Genomic DNA, 17,056 nt, shown 5'->3' on the forward strand with positions numbered 1-17,056 from the left:
GTAAAAATTTCTCTCTTGCTATTAAATCTGGAGAATTTCATATTTTTCCTGAATTTATTCAGTATCCTATACCTCCATACACAAAGGGAAACTGAGTTGGTTATTAATTCTTTACCATTAAAGGTAAATATTATAGACTGTTATTTACATTGCCTTCCATTTTCAAATAAATGGAAATTAAGTTATTATATTATTGCATTTCACTAGTAAAGGCAAAGATGTCAGCACATTAACACTGCAATCTAAATGTAGGTTAATCAATGTATCACCTACCAGAAATATTAAAATTCAGTTTTTCAATGTAACCCCATTGAAGTGAAGGAATGGTATTAGTAAAATTCGATAGTGAAAAGCCCTAATGTGTGTTTGGCAATTTAGCTAAGTGCTATTATGTAGACAAACTCTAAACTACATGCAGGAGAGCAACAGGCTGTGTGTATGATCTACGATAGGATGGCAAAACTGAAGATATTCAGTTTGGGCCATTAAGCCAAATATATAGTCTACAGAACCTGGAGCTCTGTAAATGGACTGTTACACACTATTAAAGGTATAAATGAAGAATAAAAATCCTTTGTGTTTCACTAAGGAAGCCAGAGCCTTTTTAAAACAGTATTTAAGGATAGTGGTCACGCTTCAACTATCTTGTAATTTTTGTCCATAATAATATGGGCAAGGGCTTACAAAGCCGTGAAAGTCTGATTATTCAGATAACAAGTTAAACAATTTTTTCTTACTCCTAGGATCATTAACGAATGGTGACAGAATGTTAGATACCACTATATTTTTCCATTTCTTTTTCCTAGGAGAATGTTGCACCTATCTAACCACTAAAACAGAGTGGCTGGAATACCACTGGCTAGAGTCCCTGAATACACTCAGTAATACATAAAACCAGCCATCCATTCATCAGAGATAAGAATTTAAGTATCACTGTGTGCAAGGCACTATCATATGTGCAGAAGGAACAAATAGAAACAATGTTTCCAATTCTTCAGTGTTCTTAATTTAGACAAGAAACAAGATGAGACAGTGCTATTTGATATCACTCCTATTACAGTTGCAGGAACAACCCATTGTAAAGGCAAAGGGAGAAAGCTATTATTTCTGTTTGGTGAAGTCCAGAAATTTTCATATGTGTATGTCACATCAAAGATGAGTTTACCAGATCAAAAAGAGAGAGAGAGAGAGAAAGAGTATATAGTGATTCCACTCAGAAAAACATGTGAAATGACAGAGATACGAGTTTCTGCACACAGCTCTTCACATATACTTTCAACAAATGTCTTTTGAAAAACTCCTCTATGCAAAGCACTCTCTTAGCAATTGGTGAAACACCGAAAAACAGACGGCCATCCTTCCTTCCTGGTGCTGACAATCTAATGAGGAAGACAGGTGTTTGGTAACTGAGATAAGGTTCTTTTTAGGGGCACCTGGGTGGCTCAGTTGGTTTTAAGTGTCTGCCTTCAGCTCAGGTGATGATCCCAAGGTCCTGGGATTGAGCCCTGTGTCCAGCTCCCTGCTCAGCGGGGAGTCTGCTTCTCCGTCTTCTCCCCAGTCATGCTCTCTCTCGCTCTCTCTCTCAAATAAATAAAAATCTTAAAAAAAAAAAAATAAGGCTCTTTTTAAAAAGGAAAATTAGAGATGCCATGAGAGCATGAGAAGAGCTTTAGAAGGCAGGATATTTTGGTCGAGGGAAAGAAAATCAGGTAAGGGAGAGAGGTGTATTCAGATAGGAAAGGGCTTATAAATTACATTAAGTTGGTCAGGCTGTACTATGTAGGCAATGGAGAGAAGGGTTTAATCAAAGAGCGGCACAACGAAGACTGGCATATTAGAATATTAGAAAGGTAAGACTGACAGTATTAAACAAGGAAAACTTAATCAAGGAGAGACAAAATTATGGAAAACAAATAGGGAGTCCAAAACAAAGTTCCATATGGGAGATAAGGACAGACTAAGTAACTTTACTTACAGAAGTAATGAAGACAAGGGGGAAAATTGGAAAGATTTTTCTGAGATACAATTTAAAAAATTAGTGATTCCCAAATATAAAGAGTGAGGGAAATCCCAATTTGAGAGGCTGCTCCACAGATTTCACTCAAAAGAGCTAAGGCAGTGTGGATGGGAAGAACTGAGTAAGACTGAAGATCTAGAGGACAATTACTTGGGTGGTGATCAAAGGATGGGGAGTTCATCTGGAACATGAGAAATCCCATGGTGACATAAGAGTGAAGACAGACAAATGAAGAGATACAGTAAACCCTGGGCAATGTGAGTTTAAATCTGGGAGGAGAGAGCTGTGCTGGAGCAGTGTACTTGAATATCGTCAAAATAGTTACTATAGAGCAGTGGTTCTCATTATTGCTGCCCATGCAAATCACTTTTAAAAAAAAATCAATGCCTGTTTCACAAACCCCACGATTCCAATTTAAGTAATTTCAGGTACAGGACACAGGGATTTAAAAAAACTAAATAACAACACAAACAAAAATAAACAAAAATCAAATCAAAACTTCCCAGGTGATTCTAACACGTACCCAAGCTGAGACAGTCTGCCATGGAGGGACCTAATTACATGAGGTCTTTTAATGGTAAGAGCCTGGACTCTGAAGCCAAACAGAACAATGCTTAAATTGAAACCCCACCAACCAGTTACCCGTGAAACCTTGCACGTGAAAGCCATGAACTCCTCTGCAAGACCGTGGTGATACTGTGTACTCAGTGATTTGTAAGATTACATGCAAGAAAAGTATAAAGGGGCTTCTTGGGATGCTCTATAAATATCATCATCTATACGTATCATCATCAATTATTATTCACACAGCATCATCTTATTCTCCATTATGTAAGTCTGAATTTGGGGAGTGAGGGAAATCTCAGAGGGAGAATATGCAGAACACCAAGAGAAAAGTTCTGTGGGCAGAATCTGGGGGAGATGCAACATTGAAGAGACGGGTAGAGGAGAAACAGGCAGCAGAGCAAAAAGGAGAAAAGTCAAATATATAGAGGAGATCTAGAAGAGAATGGCGTCCTGAAATTTATTCGATATATTTCAAATTTCACAAAAATCTGAAGTAGGATGAAGTCTGAAGCTTGGCCACGGATTTGGCAAATTCTACATCTATCGGGTCTAACTGTGATCAGATGATTGCTGCACAGATCCACAGTGGGCTGAGGGTGAAGAATTAGAGACAGCCAAGGGAAGGCAAGAGAAGGATATTATTGCCGGAAGTTTAATTTTTAAGAGGAGGGCAGAGGATACAGGAGGAAAACGGGAGGAGAAAGGATTCTGAGAACTTTGAAGGACTTTTTTTCCTGAGGTGGAAATAATTATAAAAATAAGTAAAGAAGGCAGTTCAGTTAATGAAAAAGTTGAAGTGATTTGGAAGAGGAAAATTGAAGAGCTATGACCCCAATTTCTGTGCTGCTTTGGCACTAGCAACTAAGGCAAAATAAAGAATATATTCACTAATATGTTAGCTACAGCTCTCAAAAAAAGGATAAATTCTTTCCTGATATTTTCCCCTACCTCTGTCCAAGCTCTCATTCTCTAATACCACTTTAATAATCGTTTTCATATCCCCAAATTATCTCACAATGCTCAGAATGAAACAGATTGATTAACTTGTCTAGTTGGAATATCATTCTAATAAGCTAATAAAATCAGGATCTTCTTTCCATGCTCTCAAATTCACTAAGCTGAATTTAATTTGATGGAAAAACACCTGTAATCAACAGCATCAGGCAAAAGAACATGACAGATTCAGCCCAGTGCTCTACCCTCCTGGAAAAACAGTCCACAGCTCATGCCCCCTTGCATGATACATGAAAAGCCTTATTTTTGTGCACTGTACCAAGGGCAGTAAATTTCAGGGTGTTTTTTGAGTATGCCAGATCATCCTCCATGAAAAAGAGTAATCCATAAGATGTCAATTGTACCTACCTAGAATATTTCATGGTAATAGGTGGATAGATTAAAGCAACATTATATCAGAAGGTGAATCATTACACTAAGGAAAGAAAACATGAAAGGAGATGAGACTGTTGCTTCTCTATTTCCAGCACGAAGAGCAATCAGTGTTCTCACCATCCCGACAAAGACCCTTCCTTGTACGTTTCCAGCCCCCAAGGAGTCAGCAAAGGAACAGATGCTCTATAATCTGCAATTCACAATACCCGCATACATTTGTGTCACAGAGTAATCCCATTTGATCATATTACTCTTTCATCTAGCAGTTTGCTTGTGCAGGTGGCTAAGGCCCTGCTTACTGGCCACTTTGTATCACCCCAACCCAAAGTCCTCCTGGGGGTTCAGGACTACCTCACTGCATTCAGTTATGCAGTCATTTCATTCCAAAACCTCTAGCATACCTCACCAGCTGTTTTATCCAGAAGCACAAGACTCATTGTCAAGGTTCTTGGTTTTTTTTTTCTCTATTAAATGTGCTTGTTTAATATAGTACATCCCATAAAGCAGATAGATCCATTGTATTTATGTTCATTTTCCATGAAATCTCTTTTGGCACATTGCCTTTCTCTTAATATTAATAGGCAGAGAGACTATTTTATGGTGCTGTGTTGAATATCAACATTTTTTTAAAGATTTTATTTATTTATTTATTTATTTATTTATTTATTTATTTGACAGAGAGAGAGAGCGCACACAAGCAGGGGGGAGGCAGAGGCAGAGGAAGAAGCAGCCTCCCTACAGAGCGAGGGGCAGATGCTTAACCAACTGAGCCACCCAGGCGCCCCAAAAAATAACATTTAAAGAGCACTGAGAAGTCACATTGGAACGATAAGTCTTTTTCTAAGGGGTGAGGTTGCCCAACCACAAACGGGCTTAATAAATATTTGTCAAAATAATTTTGATGTGGTAAACTATGTATAACATAAAATTTATTATTATTATTTTAACCTTTTTAAAGTATACAATTCAGTGACATTAAGTATATTCACATTGTTGTGTAACCATCATTACTATCCATTTCCAGAACTTTTACATCATCCTCAACTGAAAGTCTATTCTCACTAAATAATAATCCCCGTTCCCTGCTCTCCTCAGCCCTGATAACCACTATTCTACTTATTAGCCCTACGATTTGACTATTCTAGGTATCGTGGAATCATAAAACATTTAAACTTTTCTGTCTGACTTCTGTCATGTGAGATAACTTTTTCAAGGTTGATCCATGCTATAGCATGCATCAGAAATTCATTCCTTTTTAAGGCTGAATAATAATTAATTGCAGGTATAGACAACATTGTGCTTATCAATCTATCCACTGATGGACATTTTGATTGTTTCTACCTTTGGCAGTTGTGAATAATGCTTTTATGCACATGGGAGCAAAAATATCTATTCCAGTCTCTGCTTTCAATTTTTTAGGAATTACAGTAATCCATAAGATGTCAAATCTAGAAGCAGAATTATTGGATCATATGATTAATTCTGTTTAACTTTTTGAGGAACCACCATAGCAGTTTCCTTCATGGCTACACCATGTTACATTTCCACAATCAGTGCACAACAGTTCCAATTTTCCACATCCCTGCCAACACTTGGAACTTTCTATTTTTTTGTAATAGTCATCCTAATGGGTATTAATATAAAACTATATTTGATATTTGAGAAAGAGTGAGTGTGTTTATCTCCACATGTGAAGGAATCTACATCTGAAGAGATGGAATTGTTACCACAGGCTGAATCCTATTTCTCACATGCTTGTGTCTTAAAAGATGACATTTCTTGCACTGCCATCTCAGGCAAATGGGCTTGGGGTAAATATGTAAGGAAATCATCAGAGAATAGCTTTAACTCTCCCTTGGTTTCTTCTGACTAAGCCACCCAGGTGCCCCTTCCTTTGGTTTCTTTGGTATTTCATATTGTCATTACCTTCTTGGTTAGGCTGAGATCATGTGTTTCTTGCCAGGAAATGCTAAAATCTGTAAAGTTGCGAAATTATCCTCAACAACACGGTCACATTCTATAATCTGACTCAGTGGCAGCTGCCTATTGAAAATCAAAGGCTATTAGTATCTCTTTCATTCATTCATTCATTTGTTCCAAATTTTACTGTGAGTTTATTCTTCCCAACACTGTTTAATTGAAGTTTCTGAGATGATGGAGTATTCTATACCTGTTCGATCCAATATGTTAGCCAGGAGCCACATGTGGCTATTGACTATGTAAAATGTAACTATTTAAACTGAATAAATCTTGAGATTAAAAGGCACAGCATACGGAATATACTTAATGAAACTCTAAGAGCAGGTTTAGATGGATACACCGAGAAACTCTTCATCATCTTTGTCCCAGTTGGTCAGTCTGGTCATTAAAACTGACACATAAATACTGCTTGTAATAAAGAGGAGTATAGAAGCACCTGGGTGGTTCAGTCAGTTAAACGTCTGCCTTCAGCTCGGGTCATGATCCCAGGGTCCTCGGACAGAGCCCTGGGTCCGCAGGTCTGCTTCTCCCTCTCCCTCTGCACCCCCCCAACATGTGTGTCCTCTCTCTATATAATAAATACATAAAATCTTTAAAAAGAAAAAGAGGAGTATAGGTAGGTGCTAACTTCTATTAAAACACAAATAGAAGAGAGATGAGCTTCCTAGGGGAAAATTAGGAAATGCCTCAAAAAGGAGGTAACAAATAAGTTAGATCTTGAAGGATGATTATGACCTCACTGGATAAAGGAGAAGGATATTTTAAGAAGATAAAGTCAAAGGCAATTAGCTGGAAACTTAGTGCTGTGCTGAGGGATGGTAAGTGTGTGGTACAGTGAAAGAGACACTACACCTAGGGGAGAAGTGAGAGAAATGGAAAGAAGTTAGAATAGTAGTCCCAAATCTGAGTGTGAAAGGCAGTCTACTGAAGAATTCAGACTTTAAGTCAAGTAAAGTGGCAACAAAAGGAATGAACAAGAAAACGTACACTCTTGAGTTTGTTCTTTCCCTAACATAGTTCCTTTCTTTGACCCAAGTTATGACAAAAGACATTAATTGGAAAGAACTGGAATTAATGGGCTGGGTCTAAATTTGTATTTGGTGCAGAGGCTTGCTTTAAATTTTTTTTTTTTCAGAGAAGCTTATAAGATTCTTTCATTTGCCAAACCAGACTATTCTTAAACTCTTTTAAATTAATACCTAGTATTTAAATAATCCAAGACTTAGCTTAGCACTAACCATGTTTGTTTGGTATTTTGTTGTTCATTATAGAATAAAAAGCAAATTCTTATAGAAACTGTCTATCACTATACATAAGCAGGTGAAGTGGTTTTACAGTCCCCCTTGTTCCTCATTCCAAGATAAAATGTAATATAATATATACAGTGCACTGCAATAATTTCCTTTCTAAACTTTTGGCCATTGTATTAATGTTTTGGAGTGCTTATTTAAGGGATATGCATTGATCAGAAGCTGTTGGCTGTTGTGCTGAAATGCTGTTTTTCCTCTGGGTTATGTAATTCACCTGGCAAATGGTCAGTCATGCTTCATTCCTAGAGTCAGTCATGATTCTGCCTTTGATCTACTTTGCTAGAGTCTTACAAACAAGGAAAGTGTGTCTTTGGGATACTCATTAATATTCTCCGTAAAGAACTAAAACTGAAGTAAATTATGCTAGGCATAGCCAGAGGACTCATTACGCATGAACAATTCACAAACCATTTTAAGAGATTATACAGTTTGTCATAAAAAGCACTGGTCTTTAATTCTAACTGAATATAAACCTATTTGGGTTGAAATCTTAATTAATGTTTTTACTCTGGTTCATTAACATTGCGATGGTTCAGTGAGATAATGGTCTACATACCAACCTGGTAGACAATGACCAGAAAAATGTGTCTCAAATCAGGACAGACGCCAAGCAGCCTCATAGGCAAAAAAGGAATCCAACCACATATGGAACATTTATATGTGACAACCACATTTCTTAGCACGTGAAAACTAAAATCAATTCTAGATAGATCAAAGAGCTGAATATAAAAAGCAAAACTTAAAAACTGAAAATATATATATATGAGAACATTTTATGACTTCACCATAAGGAACGGTTTCTAAAAACAAGACATAAAAAGAGAAAACATAATGGAAAGGTTTTATTACTTTTAAAGAAACAAAATATACTTTCTTAAAAAAACAAGACACACAAACACACACATACACACACACAATCCAGAAAATATAAGATGCAGCATAGGGAAAAATATGTTCAATGCATATACCAAAAACGAGTTTGGACATAGGATATATAAAGGACTTCTATAAACCTGTAAGAAGAAGATAAATGGCTTGGATCAAAAAAATAGGTAAAAAATATTTTTAAGCAATTCATAGTGGAGGAAACCTGTATTCTCAGTGAAAAGATGTTCACCACACAATCAGAAAAGCAAAAGTAAAACTATTAAATTGATAAAATTAAGAAACTGACCATATTAAACATTGAGAAGGGTAGACAGAACGGTAGCTCTCACAAATGTGCTTGGAAACCGTAAATGCTACAAGCATTGTGTGGGATTTGGGCAATACGTGAATAAAGGAAATTAATGAAATTTCACTCCTAGGCATATACCTAAAAAAAGCAATGTATATGTTCCTAGTGTTGCACACACACACACACACACACACACACACACACAAATCATTGCTACGCTGTTATAGAGAGAAACTGGAAATGCCTAATCGTGGTAGATTTCTAAAATGGAATACTATACAGCAATGAAAATGAATGAATCGAGTCTTCTGGCATTGACTTAAATAAATCACAAAAATCAATATTCCTGAGAATGCACATAGTATGTTACAATTTATTTAAATGATATAGTTATTTAATACCGTACTATATATTATTGAAGGGTGTATATATATATATATGGTAAAATTAAAAGTTAATGCGCGGGGATAAAAATAACAAATTTATAATACAAGTTACCTCTTGGAGGGAGATGTAATCTGGGCACAGAGAGCTTAAATTTTGTTTAATATGTTCTTAGGTCATTTACAGATATTTGCTTCACTATTTTCTCCATCTTTGCCAAATAAACACATCATAATATTACAATGATTTGACATACTACACTCTGTGATCGAATGTTTCTTTAAAGCACAATAATCCAAGACATGCCCATAGTTCTCAGTGAGATCCAAAAAGCTATGCTAACGGCTCTTCCCCCAAATTGCCAAGTTAAGTACCAAATTGACCTGGGTAGTTTGGGGAACAACCATTGTGATAAATTCCATGTGTCTAGTTACACCTGAAATGCTTGTTAAAATGTGATTCCAGAGTCCCAGCCCCACATATTTTAATGTATTAAATCTGGTGGTGAGTCCAGGGAGTGGTATTTCAGTATTACTTTTCTTGATTAAGAGGTTTCCTTGGTTCAATGTCCAAAGGTTGGAAAATGCTGCTTCGAGGAATTCAGTCTCTTGATAAAAACGAATAAATAAATGCAACAGAATTTCAAAAATATTATTAAGAAAAGATTAGAAAGAGACATATTTAAATCTATTTGCTTAACATGAAGGTCTTCACAGAAGGGTAACACCTGTTTTGTGTTTCTAAATATCCAAGGATCAAGAAAAGTGAGAACCATTATGAGCCAAAGTTCTAACAAACCAAAACAGAAAGCAATGATATCTCCTCAGAATTTGAGAAAATGCAAGTCGATTTTTACAGTAATTGATAAAGCTGAAGACTGAAGAATGGAAATCTGAATCCAAATGATAGAGCACCTTGAATGACATGATAAGGAGTCTGGACTTCATCAGTTGTGCCCTAGAAAGATGACTCTTGCAGGTATGATGCACGTGGATTTCAGTGGGGCAAGAATGGAGGTGAGTAGTTAGCTTAGAAAGCTGATCCCAGGAGGTAAAAGTGGGAACTGGGGGCAAGGCTGTCTGTGGAGACACAGCTAGGTTCAAGAAAAATAAAAGCATCAACAAATATAAATATTTTTCTTTACTCAAATGAGGTAGAGGGACATGTCATAGGCGATTTTGCCTGGAAGCATGATGACTACTTATGACTTGGAAAACCAAGCAGAAGGGCAAGTATGGCCGGAGGAATGAAACCTGTAGCTTTGAATAATTTCCTTTACTATATTTTCCTTACAAATTTTTGCAATACATCTCTAGGTGGAGATATCAAGTCGATTTTTGGAAATACAAGTGTGGCAATCAGGACCAATATATGGACTAGAGATATCCAATTTGGATTTCATTATTGAAACTCTAGAAACACATCACACCATCTGGGGTGACTGAGGAGCATGAGTAGGCAATATAGTGAACAAATAGAGAATTGAATCTGACAGACGATTTACATAAAAAGATATGCTATAGAGTGAATGATCCAGAAATGTTAGCTTACTCCTCCTAACTCCAAATGAAGACCTAATTAAATGGCAGAAATTGTAATTTATGGGAAATTTCAGGTGTATAAAAACGATAAGGGTTGGAATAGTCAGAGATTACGTGTTGGAGGAGGAACACGAACCACCCTAAACAAATAACTAGCATTTGGTTCAGTAAAGGTGGGAAACCTACAGACCAGAGAATCCATGTGTGTGGAAACGTGAAGGTGGTGTCCAACTTCTGTCTCAGAATGACAATGGACTCTTCCAGACTCCTTGGCCATATTTGTGCAAATTTCAAAGTAAATTATGAAGATCCGAATTTCTTTGCTTCTTGTCTAACTTCCAAAGATGATGGTACGGTTGGGGCACTGTTTAGAGCTGGGCTTTCTTACTAAAGAAGTTTCTCTCTGGCTCTGACATCCTTGAAAAGTCATAGTTTATAGAAGATTGGTCTGAAGGAGGTGCCAAAAAGGGTTTGGACTTTCATGAAAAGGATATTTACGAAATTAAAAAATTATGAGTGTCAAAACAAAATTTTAAAAATAATAAAACTTCTTATTTAAATTTGAGGGGAAAATATAATTCCACAGTATACTGGAAAAGCATGACTCTATCATGAGCAAGAACTTATTTTCAATTTTGGACCTTCCCCTATTTGATGAATGGCTGCATCTATTTTGTTTAACTTCTCTGAGCTTCAGTTTCTTCATATATTAAAGAAATCTAATAAAAGTCTTACCTCAAAAGGGTGATGTAAAAATTTGAATGAAATATCTATATATGCCTAACATCGTGTCTACAATTTTCTCCTATGTGGCCTTGGGTAAGTCAGTTACTTTTCTAGCACCTCTATTTCCTATAGTTTTGGAGACTTGGATGCTCCATATGCCACTAACATATTTTAGATATAACCATGAATGCATTAATAGTAGTACTGTTCACTCACTTCAACAGCAAGTTTAGAGAGAGAAATTTTATGTGACCAAATTATAAGTCTAACCTCTTATATGTTACTATGGTTTTTAGTTTCTGATCTCAGAGATCAAAGAGAGAGTGAGGGGGAGATGGGGAGAAAGAGAGAGAGAGAAGGAGGGATAGAAAAAAAGGAAATCAATTGAGTTTTCTGGGCAATAAGGAGGAATTCATTCTCTAGTAGATTGGATGGAACCTCACCTCAAGTTACATTTCAATGGTGCATTGCACCTGCTCATTCATCAATCTGCCAAGAGCTTGTTTTTCTGACCTGTTTATTTTTTTCTCTTAAAATTCACATCTTAGCAGTGTCTTGAGTGGCTCAGTCTCATGATGAAAGTAACATAGTAAATCTTGCTTAAATAAAAATAGCTTCTAATATATCAAGTATGGATGGATGCCAAAAGGTGACATCTCACAGCTGAGTACATTAGTTTCCAAATATTGCAAGCAACCATATAGCTTCCCTTTCATTTCTGACCAATGTTATTTTGTATCTGAATTGATTCCATTATGCAATAAAATAAAGACAATTATACAGGCCAATATAATTCTCTTTGGGGAGATATTCGGATATTTTTCTTTATTCTGTGCAGTATAGAGGAAGAGAAAGTCAGCTTTAAACCTATGGGGCTCCCGGTGTAGCTGTTGAGTCTCGGCCCTCCTCCCACACTCACCACAGTGCTATGCCACTGGAAATCACTAACCCTTTGCAGGATAGAGCCTAGAAGATGGTACCACTGGTTCAAGGACAGAGGAAAGGAAGGAAAGGGAAGTAAAAGGAAGTATGAGGAAAAATCCCCCAACCATGTGATTAACAGCTATTTTCCGAAGCAAGCCTTCATCAAGGATCTGCAGCTGTGTCACTGTGCCCCAGGTTCTGCAGATCATACAGGGCTAAACTGGAAGACAGGTGCAGGAAGATATGTGGAGAAGGGTTAAAGGAAGTCCAAAATCTATGGTAACGATATGAGGTGAATGCCCTCGCTCCTTACCCTTACATACTCCTCAGCTTGATCCTCCCCTCCCGTGGGAAGAAGATAGATTTCTAAGACACATACAAAAAGTCCTCTTACCAACTGGATATTTGTTCTTAGTTGCTGCTGTTGATGTTTTTAATGTGTTGTTTTTGTTTTTGTTTTTTCCTTTTGGGGACAAAAGGGAAGTCTTGATGGAACACCCACTAACCCTTTAATAAACCCCATCAGTGAAATCAACATGCTGCATGCCTTTCAAGAGATTTCAAAAGATACAGAAGAGATGCAGGTTTTGTAGTACCAAACTGAGTCTCTTGAAATAATAGGTCTGAGGGGCATCCAAGTTTGGGCCTGAAAGCCTAGCTGCCACGCTTCTAGCCGGCCTCCTAATATACAGATGGATTCTCAAAATATTTTTTCTTGTTTTTTTTTTTTTTTTTTTTTTTTTTTAGTATTACAGCCTGTTCCCAAACAACCATAATTAAGGGTACAAATGGAAAGTGGGAAAAGAATGCAATGATATTGTGTCGTGTGTCCCCCCCCCACCCCACCCCCACCCCCCGCTGCTCAAAGACGTATATTTCCTCTGAAAGTTCCCCTTCAAGCAACCAACACCCCAGGTGGGCCATTCTATAGAGTTCATCATCTCTGCCCCTTCCTCCAAATGCCCAGGGGGGTTGAGAATCCACCTCCAAATTAAACAACCTCCCACCACTACTTGAAATACACAAACCATCTCTTAACAGGCCTTTGTAACACACAGCCTGATAAAATCACTTAAAAAGAAACAGGGCAGATGACCCAGAGGAGTTTGCAAGGTCAGGGCACTCCCTGGTGAGGGCGTGAAAGGGTGGGAGGTGCTGAGGTCAGGGTTAACTGACACTGCGAAATGAAGCCCCTGCCCTGCAGTCTCCCTCCTTCATCTATAGAAGGAGTCTCCAGTGAGCTCCTGGGGTTTGGAAGCCTGCCCCTTTGGAGCCACAGAGAGGCCACGGAAGCTTATTTCAAAGCCGCATCTAAAGCAGCCCACTTAAAAGCGCCAAGAAAAGCCTGGCTGATGACCAGAATTGCCCCAAATCACTTGCTGCCATTCTCTTGCAGGCTCATCAACGTTCCCCTTTTTCCTCTTCGTCCCCTTCCCCTTGGGAGTGCAGGTTCTCTAGGACGTTTGGGGTGCACCCCAGGGATTTTCGGGTAGCGGTAGCAGCTCTGAACCAAAGACCAGAACGGAACGCCTCAGCCTGCCATCTCCCCACCCCACCTGTCTGCAGCCGGCACAGCGGCCCCTGAAGAGGACCTCTGCTGCCCTTCCGGCGCGGGGCCCTCGGGATGTCGGGGCGCGTGGCCGCTGGGCGCAAGCCGCCACCACAGCGCTGCAGCCCCCGCCGAGCGGCAGCAGGGGCTGCGGCAGCCGGACGGCCACGCCGAGCTCCCCTCTCCGCCCGCCCGCAGGGCTCTGCCTGCCTCTCCCCATTGTGTCGGCAGCGCTGCGGGGCTGAGCCGCGCGAACCTCTGCACCCGCGCCAACCCCGAGCCCCAGGCAGGAGGAGCACGGAAGGGAAGAGGGGGCAGGGAGAAGGAGCGAGAAGGGCCCCCAGAAGGGCACCGAGCTTCATCAATAATGCAGAGGCGCCTGGACCTCCCTGCCATACGTTTTCCAGCTAAACGCCACCAACTGGAGCGCTTCCTGGCACGTCCCACGCGTGTGGTTTTTGTGTGTGAAAAATGGGACGCGCCTTGTTCATTCATCTATCTTTTCTCCCCCTTCCTCGTTCCCTCAGATAAAGTCCCCCCCCCCGTCTTAGCTTTAAACCCCCACCGTTCCACATCAGCCCTACACGTCCAGGCAAAAGCTGCAGGTTGGAAACAGGTCTTGGAAGACTTCACTGTCTACACATCAGTAAGAGTTCAACAAATTTCATCTAGTAATGCATATTTTCAAAGCACCCGTTCTCATCCTCCTTGCTAGAGAACGCTTTCAAAGTTTGGAAGATCAAATGGCCTCGGGGCAGCTGGTTTCTGCGCCTCCGTCCACATCATAACCAGGGTACGGTCAGAGACGCCGAGATAACGCGGGGAAGTTGCCCAGCACGAGCTCCGCAGGCCCCTGATGCGCCGAGCATCCTTAAAAGCAGTCCGCCCGTGTGTCCCCAGGAAGCCCAAATGCGGCACAGAATCTCTTCACACAAGGATTCACCCAGCCACACAAAACAGATACAAATCCCGAAACTTCTTTGTGAAGCAGGGGCAGCCCACCCGGAACGGACACTCAGAACAACTTGCAAGGAAATAAAAAACAAAACACAAAACAACAAAAACAAAACAAAACAACAAACCCCACCGCACCCCTGCAGGGAAACTTGTTGAATCCCGCCGGAGCGTAGGGCTGCAATTTCCGATTTAGCCTGAAGGTTTCTGATTCTACCCCCAAATACCCCAGTGCACCAGTCACAATTTCTGGACAAACTGCACAGTCCTGTCCGCACCCATTCTGCACTCCAGCAACCACCCGTGTAAAGCCAAGCGTGTCCCTGTTGACAGGTCTAAAGCCGGCTGTCACTTCCTTCTCAATCATTTGGGAGACTTACCTTTCGATAAGACCGTTTTCAGAAATCTAGCGGGTCTGTGGTGCAGGCGCAGCCCTCCAACTTTGCTGTGCACGGAGACCTTCCCGAGTTTAACGGAAGCCAAAGCTGTCTGGGACTTTTCAACGTTGGAGTGGGGAAATTAGGGACAGAGTAAAGTCGGGTTTCTTCTCAGTATCAGCACCCTGGAAAAATCCAATCCTTCTTCAGTAGAGAATTCTCTGAAACCCGTTATCTGTATTACTATTAATGCGCAGAGCAGACGGCATTGCATGCAAATAAGTCCAAGTGTGCGCTTCTATTGGCGGCTGCGGAGGCCCCTGGGTCCTACTGCTCCGGCTCTGAACTACGCGGCAACACCACGCACGCAGCTTTGGAGGCGCGGAGGGGAAAATGGATTTAATTGATTCGTTACCTCTGGTATTGTAATGCCTGCTGCGATGTTTAACCGAGGAAAAAACCTTCACGTTTAAACTCCTGTCATGTGATCTATCATTTCATTTTTGCTTTTAATTGTCTCTGTAGAGTGGCTTTGAAAATACAAAGGATTTTTAAGAACATTTTCTGAAGAAAATTCACGGATACTTTTGGCAGAAAAAAGCCTCTTTTCTGCTCTCTGTTATGCGTTATTTGGATATAAATCCAGGAAATGTTTATATAGTCAAATACTACTGCACTTCACTTATGTAAAATAACAATTTTATTCTTGAAAAAGCGTGGCTACTCCAAATTAAATGAGTAGGTTAAAATGGTAGAAGCTAATATATGAATGTGCTGATTATACAACATGAGACATATTTTAAAAGATTCTGAAAATTCATCAAAGACAATGCCATGGACATCATTTTTATTTTGCAAAATAAATTCAGAAATATTTTATTTGTGAATACTGGTAACAAATATAAATCAACATAAAGATGTTGCTAATGTCACAAGATTTCAAGCATTTACTATTAATTGCCACATTATCTTTTTATAGTTTCTTGTTTAGCAAACCCAATAGTAATGCAAATTGGCGCAAAAAGGAGATTTAAAATGAGGCAGGCCTATGACGACTGGTGATTTGAAATATTGGAACATTAAGCAAAAACACTTCAGTACATCATCATTAAATGTATATATCTTTAAAAATATGCATATTATATATGCATAATATTACTCAATCTTTACATGTAAACTTAAAGCTCTTAAGCATGGTTTTCCCTTGACCTTTAATTTTGTGGAGGGAAAGAAATTCTCGTGTAAACTGAAATGACACAGACTCTCCACCAAGTTCCGTCGAAGGTATTTGCTCGTATTACAGCTTAGGAAATAGCATGATTTTATTGTGTTTGAGATGTAAATAGTAATGTAAATTTAATTACAAAATTACTATGTCTATAATTTACAACTGAATGCGGTTGGAGAGTGATACACTGAATAAGGTCAGCAACAACCAACTCATAAATTCACCATCCATGTGTAAACTAAATAAATGAAAACGCAAAAGGCAAAAATACAACAGAATTGAGATCCCATTCCAGATATATGTATAGCATTTGAATTTATGTAGTGCGTGCTACAATCCTTCTTCATTTCCATAACTCCTTCCCCTTCCAGACCCTTCCCTTCCCCCATCAGTAACCCTTGACAACAGAAGTGTTACTTTGAGTCCAGGTTGCCTTTGCTGCTTTCCAGACCTAACTTAGAGATTATATCCCTGTAGGATACAGAATTAACTCTTACATGACCAAGGTGTAAAGGAAGAGAGTTGCCTTCAGGGTTAGAAAACCGAGTATTCTTATGTATATTTCAAAATTTTTCACCAAATGTATATCCTTGAAGCATCCATGACCACTAATTTAAAGTGAAAAGACGTGATCAATTGTCATTACATCAGAGTCAATTTGCTCCATTTCCCCACTGCTATTGTGTTTCTGGAACAGCCTTTTGGAATATCTTTTATTCAGGCCGATTACAATCACTTTAGGCTAGGTTCAGAATTTTTCAATTTACAATAAATTTGACATGAAAGTATCAAGATATTATTGTATTCAGTATAAGGCTGTGAAGGACTCATTGTCTGTTAAAGAAAAAAAAGTAGCTATTATTTGGTATAGTGAGAAAAGGATAATGACCATGCAAAGTTGAATGGAGAAGACTGATATTCAATTCCTTTTTT

General features: G+C 39.1%; 1 protein-coding gene across 9 annotated transcripts in view; it reads right to left on the bottom strand.

The window, feature by feature from the left end:
• The window catches only part of ROBO1 (roundabout guidance receptor 1), a 1,105,499-nt gene extending 1,090,317 nt beyond the window's left edge, over positions 1 to 15,182 (bottom strand). For 6 of the 9 annotated variants that reach the window (XM_034656904.1, XM_034656884.1, XM_034656901.1 and 3 more), the window contains exon 1: positions 14,899 to 15,182. The gene's annotated coding sequence lies outside the window, so the exon portion shown is untranslated. The remainder of the gene's footprint in view (positions 1 to 14,898) is intronic. The other 3 variants (XM_034656897.1, XM_034656927.1, XM_034656877.1) reach the window with 1 other exon arrangement.
• Between the last annotated feature and the right edge of the window lie 1,874 nt (positions 15,183 to 17,056).

This window comes from Ailuropoda melanoleuca, chromosome 1, assembly GCF_002007445.2.
Source record: "Ailuropoda melanoleuca isolate Jingjing chromosome 1, ASM200744v2, whole genome shotgun sequence".
In the NCBI taxonomy this organism is placed as follows: Eukaryota; Metazoa; Chordata; class Mammalia; order Carnivora; family Ursidae; genus Ailuropoda; species Ailuropoda melanoleuca.